This window comes from Impatiens glandulifera, chromosome 3 (genome assembly GCF_907164915.1).
Source record: "Impatiens glandulifera chromosome 3, dImpGla2.1, whole genome shotgun sequence".
Classification (NCBI taxonomy): Eukaryota; Viridiplantae; Streptophyta; class Magnoliopsida; order Ericales; family Balsaminaceae; genus Impatiens; species Impatiens glandulifera.
Genome location: NC_061864.1, coordinates 25,392,982 through 25,405,975, shown reverse-complemented (window position 1 = coordinate 25,405,975; position 12,994 = coordinate 25,392,982).

The window sequence follows — 12,994 nt, the reverse complement described above, 5'->3', positions numbered from 1 at the left end:
TAACAAAGAGAATAATTTTTAAACTTTATCTCATTTAGAAATGTATCCATTATTAAAAATTTATCGACACATTGACTTTATGTTACACTAGCATGTATTCCGTACATTTGCACGAGTAATAATATAAAAAACCGTGAAAAAAAAATATTACGGTAAAATTTTTATGGGCGGGTCAACCCACAATCCGACCCAAGTATTCATTTACTCTCACATATATCTAAATTAACCACAATTTTCGACCCGACAATCCGGATACTTTAAAAATTAAGCATCATTATATATATATATATATATATATATATATATATATATATATATATATATATATATATATATATATATATATATATATATATATATATATATATATATATATATATATATATATATATATATATATATATATATATATATATATATATATATATATAGATTAGTTAGTTAAAAAGTTGAACTTATATGGTTAAAATGTCACGCGTTTATTAAAATTTGGGTTGAATTTAAAATATAAAGTGTTATTAACCTAGTTGGTTAAAATGTTTTACTTGTTTTGTTAGGTTGCAAATTTGAACCATACCTATAGCATTTTTAATTTTATTTTTAACCGTTTTAAGTTTATGGGCGGGTCAACCCACAATCCGACCCAAGTATTCATTTACTCTCACATATATCTAAATTAACCACAGCTCTCGACCTGGCAATCCGAACACTTTAAAAATTAAGCATCATTATATATATATATATATATATTTACAATTAAATGTAGTGTTAGTTTATTTATTATAGATTTACAATTAAATGTAGTGTTAGTTTATTTATTTTGAACATTTTTATCCTCTTTCTTCTTTTTTTTTCTTTCTATTTTCTCTTCTCATATTAATATTTTACCCTTTAAGTATGATTCTTTCTATTAGCATAATTAATTGAATATGTTCTCTTAACTAGATTGTATTTGTCATTATGCATATAAGTCTCACACCAATTTTTGTATTTCTTTATTTAACGTTCATATTCCCAAACTAACCTATTTTATTTATTCATTTCTAAATTAATCTAATTTACTATTCAAACTCATTTTTTTTTAATTTAAAATTCATTATATATAAATAAAATTAATTATATTTTGATATATATTTTAAATTATTATTTATATAAATTAAATATTTATATTTTAATATATATTTTAAATTATTATTTTTATAAATTTAATTATTTATATTTTGATATATATTTTAAATTATTATTATTATAAATTTGATTATTTTAATTATTTTTTATAAATTTGATTATTTATATTTTAATATATATATACATATTTCAATTATTATTTATATAGTGTAATAAATATTTTTTTAACATTCTTATAAATAATTAATAAATACTAAAAAATTTAAAATATTTTAACCATAACATATAATAATTAAATATTCATAAAAATATTTTTAATTATCAATTATTTATTAAATATAATAACAAGATTTCCATATTTTAACCATAGAAATAGGGTAATCTTGTTATTATATTTAATAAATAATTGATAAATTTAAAAACGAATATTTAATTATTATATTGTTATGGTTAAAATATTTTAAATTTATTAATATTTATCAATTATTTATTAGAATTATTTAATATTTATTACACTATATAAATAATAATTGAAATATAAATATATATATATATATTAAAATATAAATAATCAAATTTATAAAAAATAATTAAATTTAAATTATATATCAATATAAATAATCAAATTTATAAAAATAATAATTTAAAATATATATCAAAATATAAATAATTTAGTTTATATAAATAATCATTTAAAATATATATCAAAATATAAATAATTTTGTTTATATATAATGAATTTTAAATGTAAAAATAAATAATAAATAATGAGTTCCCAGTTTGTAAATGAATAAACAAATTAGGTTTGTTTGGGAAAGTAAACGCCAAATAAGGTTATTTTTGGGAAATCATTCGATGATTATGATTGAACACAATTCATGAGTTCTTAATAAATTATTTGAAATAAATAGTTTATAATTGTTGAATGGATGAATGATTCATGGTTAATTATTAAAATTTAATAATAATAGAATGAAGAATATGTATAGATTAATCGGGATTCGGGAATGAGAGAAAGAAAAATAATAAAACAAAAGAAGAAAGAGAATGAAATATATATATACTTTTTAAATAAATAAATTAACTCTATTAATCAAGATAGATTTGTATAGTATAAGTGAGTTATTTTTTAATACAAACTTTTTACACTGATTTTTAATAATTTATACATTTAAATAATATATTAATTATTCCTTATAAAATAAATTATTTAAATATAATAACATACTCATTTTTCAATTCTCATTTAAAACAACGTAAATAATTTAAAGTAAAATTTATGATGATGGTTTCAGGTTAACTTTCAATATTTAAAAATATATACTATGCTTCTTTGTTACCATTTTCTAAAATAAATAAATAATATGGCATGCAGTTAGAAGATTGAGTTGGTTTGATTTTATGTTATGGATTAAAAAAACAATTGTAAGAAAATTAAAGTTTATTAATTTTTAATTTTTTTTATATATAATTTAAAATTTATAAAAATATAAAATAACTTGTTAATATTTTGAGGCGGTCTATAACTTGTCTATATTTTACAACCTCATAATATAATTATTTCTATCTCATAGGGGTTCATTATTTCTTAATTTTTTTTTTACGATTAAAATTATTTCATTAAAATCTCAAAAATGAAAGGGTCAGAAATCAAAACTAGACAAACCATAACTATGATTAAGTATGACAATCAAATAACCCTAAAAAAAACTGATTAGTAACATTTATACATTCTAAAAAACAGAGATTACAAACAGAAAAGACTACATTCAAACCTAACTATCCCAACTTGTGATTTTCGAATGTCATCTATCTTCATTGAGAGGCCTTCTTCCCCTTCCTCTTCCTCTTCCTTCTTCCCCTTCCTCTTCCTCTTCCTCTTCCCCTTCCTCTGACGATGTATGGAGATTGTATTGAAGAGGATGATGAGTATTGTTGTTTCTCATTTTGATTTCTCTCTTTGTACGAGCCCGTTCTGATTTGATAGAAAAAATTGTTTCTAAGAATTTCAGGGCTTTTACCTTTGTTATCTTCAACTTGAATTTCTGTGTTTTTGTCTTCCTTATCTCCGGCTTCAGCTTCAGACTCCACATCGGTTTTGGAATCTTCTTTATTGGCTTTTGAATTCTCTGTTTCAGCTTTGAAATTCTGGGTGTCTCCCTTTTGAGTTTCCTCAACAACAACTTGAGGTTCATCTTCCATTTCCATCACTATCCTTCGCATTACAGAAAACTTTCCTTTCCTCTTCACCTTGATTCTTTTTACTTTCTTTCCTTCATTGTTTTCCTTTTTCCCAGAATCCTTCTTGCTTTCTTCTACAACTTTTTGATCTTTGAGTTTGGCCTCCTCTGTTTTCTTCATTTTCTTTTCTGCTTCCTGACTTTTTTGGTTTTTCTGCTCTTCTTCTTTAGCTTTATCACATTTATTGTGCAGGAAAGTATTACAGACATCACACCTATTTGGTTTCCATTCATAAGAGATCTCCATGACATCGTGCTTTCCTTTTCTGTCAACAACTACCTTTTCATTGGCAGGACACTCATAGGATGCACTTCAATGCTAATTCTAACAAATGAAAAGTGCTCTCCTCCTTCAGTTATTGGGCCCATATATAATGGTTTCTCAATTGTACCTGCAAAATGACTAATTGCTTCAGCATTGTACATGTGGGCTGGAATGTTCCAAAGCTTGAACCAAATCTGGGTTGTTTTTTTAGTTTTGCTTTGTAGATTCATCTCTTCTGGCCACTTTTTCAGCTTCATGCAATTTGATCATATGTAAGTATGTCCTTTCTCCAAGATTTCTTTCAGATTTGAGCCATTTTTGAACTGCAGGAAGTAGAGATCATGTATATTTGCAGAAACTTTTTCAAGCCCCTTTTCTTCTCACTGTTTAATTAGAGCCTCTTTGGTAGTTGGGAATGATACTCTGTTTTTCCCAATGAAGTTTCCAACCACTACAAACTCCCAGTCTTTAATACATTTCTCCTCTACTTTAGAAGGTAGTTTGAATTCAAAATGAGAGTTGAGTACCTCTACCTTTGTTTGGATATCCTCCAAGTAGATTTTTTCTTTGTAGGCATTATCCTCAGATTTCTTTTCTACTTTATTCTTCCATACCTTGTTGACTTTCCATGTTGAATTACTCCTGATAGTGTAGATCTTGGTTTTAGGAGCCTTCATCAGCTCCTTCATTACATCAACTGACCATTTAACTATTTCCTCATATTTTGTTTTCTTCAGTAAATTCCAGTCCTGAAGATAATGAATATTGAGTTGGATTGTTATTTGCTGAGCTTTCTCTTTACTGATTGTGATTTCACCATTCTTAGCATGCATTAGGAGTTTGGTAATCTGGTTTTTAAGACCAAACATGTTGGCTATTTCATTATAACCAACATTCCAAATTCCTTCTTTCTTCCCCTGTTTTCCTGCAACATTTTTTTCAGAATTTTTAATAACAATTGGTTCCTTACTTTTACTGCATTTCTGTTTTTTCTGGATTATTTATTCAGCAATCATATCAATTTTCTTTTCAACTACCTCCCTTAAACCTTCCATCACAAATTCTTTGACTTCCTTATTCTTATTGCTTTTCTTTCTTCCCATTTTGATGAATAGCAGAACACAACAACAAAACAGAACAATAACATAATATGGTATACTAGAAACCCTAACTATTATAGAACAGGGTAAACTAGAAACCCTAACATTCCAATCAAGTTTTGCAGATGAATAAACGACCTAGTTATTAGAGTTGATACTGTGCCGATTGTGTCGATCGTGCCGATTGTGCCGATCATGCTGATTGTGGGCACGTTCTTGAATTGACAAGCGACTAGCAAATCTATTTATTAATTGTAGTATACTAAAGTATAGTATAAGAGAGAAGAGCTAATTTTAAAATTTGTGAATCACTTTTTTTTTAATTGTTGACCTATAAATGTTAGTTTTTATGTATGCCTTGTTCGATATCAAGTTATTTATAAAATCAAGAAAGAGAAAATAATGAGAGCTTAAACAATGTTTATGGCGGCGATTACCGTCTTCCTCCTAGCGTGCTTAGTGTAGGTCACAACATCGCGAATCACACCCTCTAAAGATCTTCAGAACACCGCGAGTCTCCTTGTAGATCATACTGTTATTCTCTTCACTACTCTACGACCAAGACGACAAATATTAGGCTTTGTAATATTTGGATGTTATAAATGAGAACTTTCCGGTGACGCTTAGCCTCCCTTTCCCAAACTCTTGCTGCCATTGTTTGAATATGTATTGTTTTAGGTGATGAATATATCATGTTTTTTACTTCATTCTTCGGGATAAACTATTTAATGAAAGACGAATTTGCCTTATTTTCTGTTTTTTCTTTATCTTCTTCAAAGTTTTTCTAGGGTATTCGAAAAATTGTCGTAAAAATTGTTGAAGACATTGTTTTTTTTTGGAAAAAAAATATGACAACAGATTAAATATGTAGCCCGCAAACATATTTAACCATTTAATCAAGCGCATAACTTGCCACTTAACGGGCTCGAACCCAGGACCTTATATTTAATATCCACATCTTGTTGTCGCTGGGCTAAATTATGAGCATAAGTTATTTAATTTAATTTAATTTTGTTTTGTTTTTATAACTATAAGGTTAGTTTGAAATAAAAATTTTGGTTATAAAATTAATATATATATAAAGTACATGTAGATATGATTTGACTGTAACAACTGCATTATATTTTAACGTTGTTAAAGATTTTTGGTAAGTTAAATAAATTTGATATTTTTTTGAAATGTTTGTATATATAAATAGAATTTTGCATTTTAATAAATAAATTTGATACCTTTATTTAACTTTATATATAAAATTGAAATTCTTTCTAATGATTTTTTGATAAAAGATTTAAAAATTATTAATATATAAATAAAATAAATAATAATAATTTAAAATATAAGGTATTTTAATATTTTAATTAATGAATTGAGTGATATAATTAATAAGAAGTGAGTAAAATAATGTTTAATTTGTATATGATTATTTAAAAAAATCATACGAACTAGTCCTTTAATTTAATAGGATGAAACAATTCAAACAATGAAATGATGGGTTGAATGCGTTCTAATTTGAGCTTAAATATATAAATGAATCCAGATTTTAACTACTCTTTTGAAATTAAACAAAACGATTTAACTATTTTTTTTTATTAATTTAATCTTTTTGACAATATAAACAAAATGATTAAATTTAGAAGAGGAAATGATATATCATCACATTACTTGTTACAAAAATGATAAAAGGTGAGAAAAAAGAAAAGATAAAAAATTTATTAATTTTTTAGCGAATTAAATTAGATTATGTCATGTAATTCTTTCTCAAATTCCTTATCCAAATTTACTCCTTAATCATTTCTCTATATATAATGTGGGTATTAATATTTTCTCTTTTAATATATATATATATATAGTATTTAATTATATATATATATATTTTTTATTTATGTAATTCATTTTATTTTATTGTCTTACATTATCTCTACATTATATTATGAAATGTTTTTTTAATGCTCAGGTCAAATAAGAAAAGTGATTTTTAAAAGATTAAATATCACGGGTTTGATTTTTATTTTATAGAACGCTGAGTTTTTATTTCTCTTTGAAGTGTGAATAATCCCTGCAAGTTAAATAAATAGCCCAAAAACACATTTAACCATTTAACTAAGCGCAGAATTTGTGTTCTGACAGACTCGAACATAAAATCTCAAAGAGGTTGGGAATATCTTACTTGAAATGCGTGGAAGTTAATGTCATGAATTTGATGGTCTGTATTCGGAGTTTCCCTAGGGTCGGTAAGGAGAAATGGTGCCACCCTAGCCCATTGCATCCTCCATTTAAAAAATGAATGAGAATTGAACTTGTAAGATTTTTTAGAAAGTTATTTGATTATATTTGAATAATTTTATAAATATACTACTTAATGACCCTCTTAATAGGAGTTTTGACAAGCACTTTGAATTATTCTCCTAAACAAACATGGACTAAGGAGTTAGAATAAGAAATAGTTACAAAAATAAGAATATATTTAACTTATAATGAATTTATCAATTAATACAATAATTAAATTATAAAATTGAAGGGTTAAGGGAAGCTTCCTTATATTAACTATTAAGACATTCTTTGATCAGAGTGAAGCAGTTTAGGGATCATTAACAATCATTTATGATCATGTCTTTTTATTCTTTTCATTTAATTGCATTTGAAATATTATGCTCATTCGGTTTTGGATTATTTAAATAATTTAAAAAATCAAATATTGTTTTTTTTATTAAATTAATTAATTTATTAATTAAAATACCAAAATATTTTTTATTTTATCTATATATTAATAAATTTTAAGTCTTTTTATTAAAAATAAAATAAAATATTTTTACCTACTCAAAATTATTACCTATCATTATTTTTTTTCCATATATTTATTTTTTCAATACCCTAAATAAGATCTAACTATTATTGGCTTATTGACTTATTAAAAGGAATGAAAGAAAATAATGATTGATTGTAATTACGATAATAAAGGAATGAAAGAAAATAATGATTGATTGTAATTAAGAGGAGTAGATTATTTTATAAAAAGACTATAAAATATTAAATAATAAAATTAAAATTAAAATATTTTAATATTTTAATTATGAATTTAGTGATATAATAGATACGAGAAAAGTAAAATAATGTTTGATTAGATTTAATTATTTAAATAATTTAAACTGAAAAATTGATTATAAATTATAATGGTGTAACTTATTGTTGAAATATTATTAAATTTTATGATTATTATAATTATTTTAACAATCAAATTACCCCTCCTATTAAATAAAAATATGAAAACACTTGTATTTAAAAATTATAATTTTAAATACAAAATAATATTATAATATTTCAACCCACTAAAATTTCAGATAATTTTTTTTAAACATATTTTCAACAAAATCCAAAATAAAAACTCAAATAACCATAGTCAGAACATGCCCAATGAAAAACATTGAAGATTCTTAAGGGCTCGTTTGATCTTTGGTTATTTAAATTTTTCCTTCCTTTTTAACGAAGGAATCATGTTTGATTAATTTTCGAAAAAAATAGTATTTTATGAATAAAAGTCAAAAATATCTTTTAATTTTTGAAAATAAATTAATTTTATATATTTAAATAAAAAATATTTTTAGTATTTAAATAAATAAAAAAAAAATTGATTAATTGATTAAAATGATGATTGGATTTTGAGATTAAAAAAAACAAAAAACCATATGATCAAAAGAGTCTTAAGAGAAATATTATTTTATTTTAATTTTACATTTTTTTCCAACCATTCAATCACTTAATTTATACACAAAAATATCTTATATATATAATTTATATTTTAAATATAATAATCTAATATAATAATTCAATTAATTAAAAACTCAAATAACATATTATTTAATAATTATTTTTTAAAATCCCCAAATAACTAAAAATTAAACAAGCTCTTATGTTGAGCTAGTTTAGATAATTTAGTGGACATATTTCATTAACTAAAATTAAGGCGGCAAATAAGCCAAGTCGAACTCAAACCTGCTTTAACTCTAGCTCGACTCGATTTAGTATTTATTAACTCGATTCGAACTCGAACTTGAATAAGTTTATAAATTTGAGCTCGACCTCGAACTCGTTTCAACTATTTACCTATAAGCTCAGCTCGACTCGACACGACTCGACTCTCTAAACATGAAAATTCAACATACCCTAATTAATAAATAATATTATTAATTTATAATAATATTAAAATAATACCTTAAATTTTTTAATTCAAATAGATTAAAAATCAAATTAAGATTAATTATTGTGATAATTAAACCCTTATTAGAAAAAAGTAATTAAAAATTAAAAAATAATTTAAAGTTAAAATATTGTATTTATTTTACTCAAATTAAACTCCAAAAGGGGTTGAAATTATTTAATTATGATTTTAAACATAAATTAAGTATAATTTATGTTTTAAAACAAATAAATAAATACCTCAAAACACCCAAAAATAAAAATAATAAACATAATTTTTATTATGTTTCTAATAATATTTTTGTGGAATTTTGGAGAAGAAAAATGAAAAGGGTTAAAAATTCGTTTTCAAATAATTCTTTTATTACAAACATACACTGATAATCATGTATTGGCGAAATTATGTTTAATTATTACAACATTATTATGGGTCATTAGATCAACGATGAATTTTCATCGAGCACCCAAAAATGCGCCACCTTCGCCTAGGGCCATAGGAGATCAACTGGAACGTCAACCCCGTTAGCCAAAAACTCCCAGACGCGGACAGAACGTGACGAAATGCCAAAACGACGTATTTCGGTTAAATGAAACAACGTCGTTTTAACCCGTCTTCTTTGCCGATGTAAGGGATCGTCGAAAACGCAATTGACGTCGTCGTTTCTTCTAGAAGCCTTATCTCCGCCTACAACCATTCCAAAGTTTAACCATGTGAACGTCTTCTCCTCGCCATCATTTCCCCTACGCTACGAAGTCAAAGTCTATCCCCTAGCTAGGTTGCCGAAGTTAAAATGGAAATAGAGAAGAACAACTTCGATAGCCAAATCGAAGTTGAATTTGACTTCAATTAACCGACCTAGCTGAGTATAAATACTCCCTAGGTGATAAGCTTCAAAACCATCAATCAATAATGACATTACAGTCTAATTCGAAGAATCAAGAAATTCGGCAAAACTTGATTTTTGTAAAAATCTTCTCTAGTGATCAAAGCTTTGATCCAGGCTTTGGGAAAGCTTCTCACACATCATTGGAGTGTTCTTCCATTGTTGGTAAGTTTGCAGATCCACTGTAATTCAAATTGTGATTGAAAATTGAATTTTTTCATCAAGTTTGATCGGGTTGATCATTTCCAGGGCTCAATTTTGTGCTTTCTTTGTTTAGAATCACTCCCTAGATGATTTATAAACTTTATGTTAAAAGAGATTTGGTGAAATCAACCTAAAATGAAAAAAACAAAAACATGACTTGAAAATCTGGATTTTTTGAATTTGATGTTCTTGAGTTTTTTGGCTTAAATTTTGATTCAAATAGTTGCTTAACATGTTTGTAAACATGTTAGGATGATTTCCAAATCATTATATCAACATCCCGATAATGTTTGATACAACTAATTTCTTTTTTAAAATGGATTTGAATTTCGATTTCAAAAGTTGTTACAGAGCTGCTATGATGTGTTCGACTATGTTCATTATTTCAAAAATGTTCGAACAAAAATTAGGCCATGAGATGGCCTAATTCAAAATATCCCATATTTTGCCCTAAAAACGGTTTTAAGGAATTGATCCTTATAAGAATCGATTGATCGTGATTAAGGTAAGGAGTTTTAATCCCCACAATTATATGAGTCATTTGCAACTTACAGATCATGTTTTCATGATCTGTATCAAAAGGTATGTCACCTGCAATTTTTGACAAATTCAAGAACACTCGGTCCTCTTGAACCAAGGTAAATGACCAAGGTTCTTAGCTTGAGACCGGGAACGAGGACCGAGGATCTTAGCTGGGATCGAGAAAATCAATCGAGAGAACCGACCGAGAAAATTAACCTCGCTCTAAGACCAAGGACCCATGTCCTTGAGTTAAGACCGAGACTTAAGACTAGTGTTCTTGAGTTATGACTGAACCCGTGGACCGGTGTTCTTAGCTTAAGACCAATAAATATGACCGAGTTTTCTAACATAGGACTGAGCACTCCCTTTAGCTTATGACCAATTTTTTTTAACTTATGATCGAGTTTCCTTTTAGCCTAGGACCAAGAACCCCTTAACCTAGGACCGAAGAACTAGACCGTTAACTTAGCCTGGGACTGAGCCTCCTAGACTCAAGACCGAGGAGTCCGAGTCTCTCGAACCAAGGACCGAGCCCTTAGGATCTGTGGACCCATGCTCCCGAGCCTTGATCCAAACCACCCTAGTCTAGACCGAACCCGTCCGAGCCCAAATCAGAAAAATATAACCCAAGCCATATGAATTCAGTCCTAAGTCATGTTTAGTTTCACTTTTCAAAATCTAAAATTATTTTTGTGTTTTTGGAACTCCAATCAATTTTCAAATAAATGAAAGATCAAAAAATGATATTTAAATATTTTTGGGATATTTCCTAAAGAAATATTTTGGCTAAAGCCCCGTTTGAAGTTTATTTTTAAATTCTAATACTTTTCTGATATTTTTCGGGTATTTTACTTAATCTTATATCAACGCAATCGCATGTACATTTTTTGCAATAATTTTATACAAGTATTTACGTAATCTAGACATATCCTTGTTTAGGACCTCAAGACTACTAATTAAAGGAAATAAATGTTATAAGTAAATTTTGTAATGACCAAACTTTTGTTTTAAAAATAAAACAGTCTTTTGACGGATGCAAAAACATAACGTGAAAGCCCTTTCCCAAGCATAACAAAAAAAACGGACCCCTTATAAAAACTCTGGTATAAAATACATTTTTACACGTACCTTTTACTGATTTTTCTAAAAATTATTTGACGACTTTATTTTGAAATAAATAATTTTTTTTAAATTAATCATGTTTAATTAATTTATATTGGATTTTAAGTCAATTCCCCAAATTATTAGAATTTGAATATAATTAATTATTTTTATATGATTAATTTCAAATTTTCAAAATCTTTTAAAATAATATTTTATTAAAACAAAGATGTCTGGCACACAAACCTATGTTGAAATGCATCGAATTTCGAGTCATCATGTGATTCTCCCGTATTGTCACGTGTCGTTCAAACGCGTGCTAAGATGTGGAGGGGATCATTCTCGGGGGTTACAGACTTAAAAAGTTTGAACTATTAAATTTTCAAACTCAAGCACATGCTCGAGCTTGAATTCAAACAAAAATTTATTTTTAAAATTAAAATATCAAATTTTCATACATATTCAACATTTAAAACAAGATATTTCAAAATAAAAATATGAAACAATTCAAAATTCCAAAATATTATAGTATAAAATGTCAAATCATCATTATTAATCAAAATTCTAACATAAAAATAATTAATATAAAAATAAATATTAAAACAAATAATTAAAATTTAAGTTACATTAAGAGATCGATAAAAAAAAAATATTACTATATTTTCTCTTTCTAAAAAATAAAAAATCAATTAAATAATGATAAAATTCAGTATATAACATACAAAATTAATAATTTTTTCATACATTTATATATAAAATATATATATATATATAATAAACTTTAGAGTTTGCACTGAATTAGTAAATTAATGTATTATTATTATATATATATATAATATTATATATAATATATTAATTTTTTTTATATATTTCAATATTATATATAATATACTTTTATTATATATAATATATTAACATTTTTTTATATATATTTCAATATTACATATAATAGGCTAATTATTATATTCATAATTTTATCTAAACTTCTTTTTATCATTAATTCAATCCTATTTTGATAGTAATATTATTTTTTAATATCATCCATAAGTGAACCATATAATCACATGATTCTCATAATACATTGAATAAGCATGAACAAGACTTACCAATGAGTTTTTTTCTTAATCGCTGAATCATGATCAGCCTCCTCAACTGTGTATCGATCGAAAGACACGTGATATATGATATACATTAGAAATTAGAGTTTACTTTAGGACAATAAAATATAATAATATGGATTATGAGTCTTCTATATAAAATTTAAAGAGAGCGAGAAGAAATAAAAAAAAAATATTATTTTAAATTTTAATATTAAATAAAAAAAAAAATATATTATTATGCTCGAAAATGTTCAAC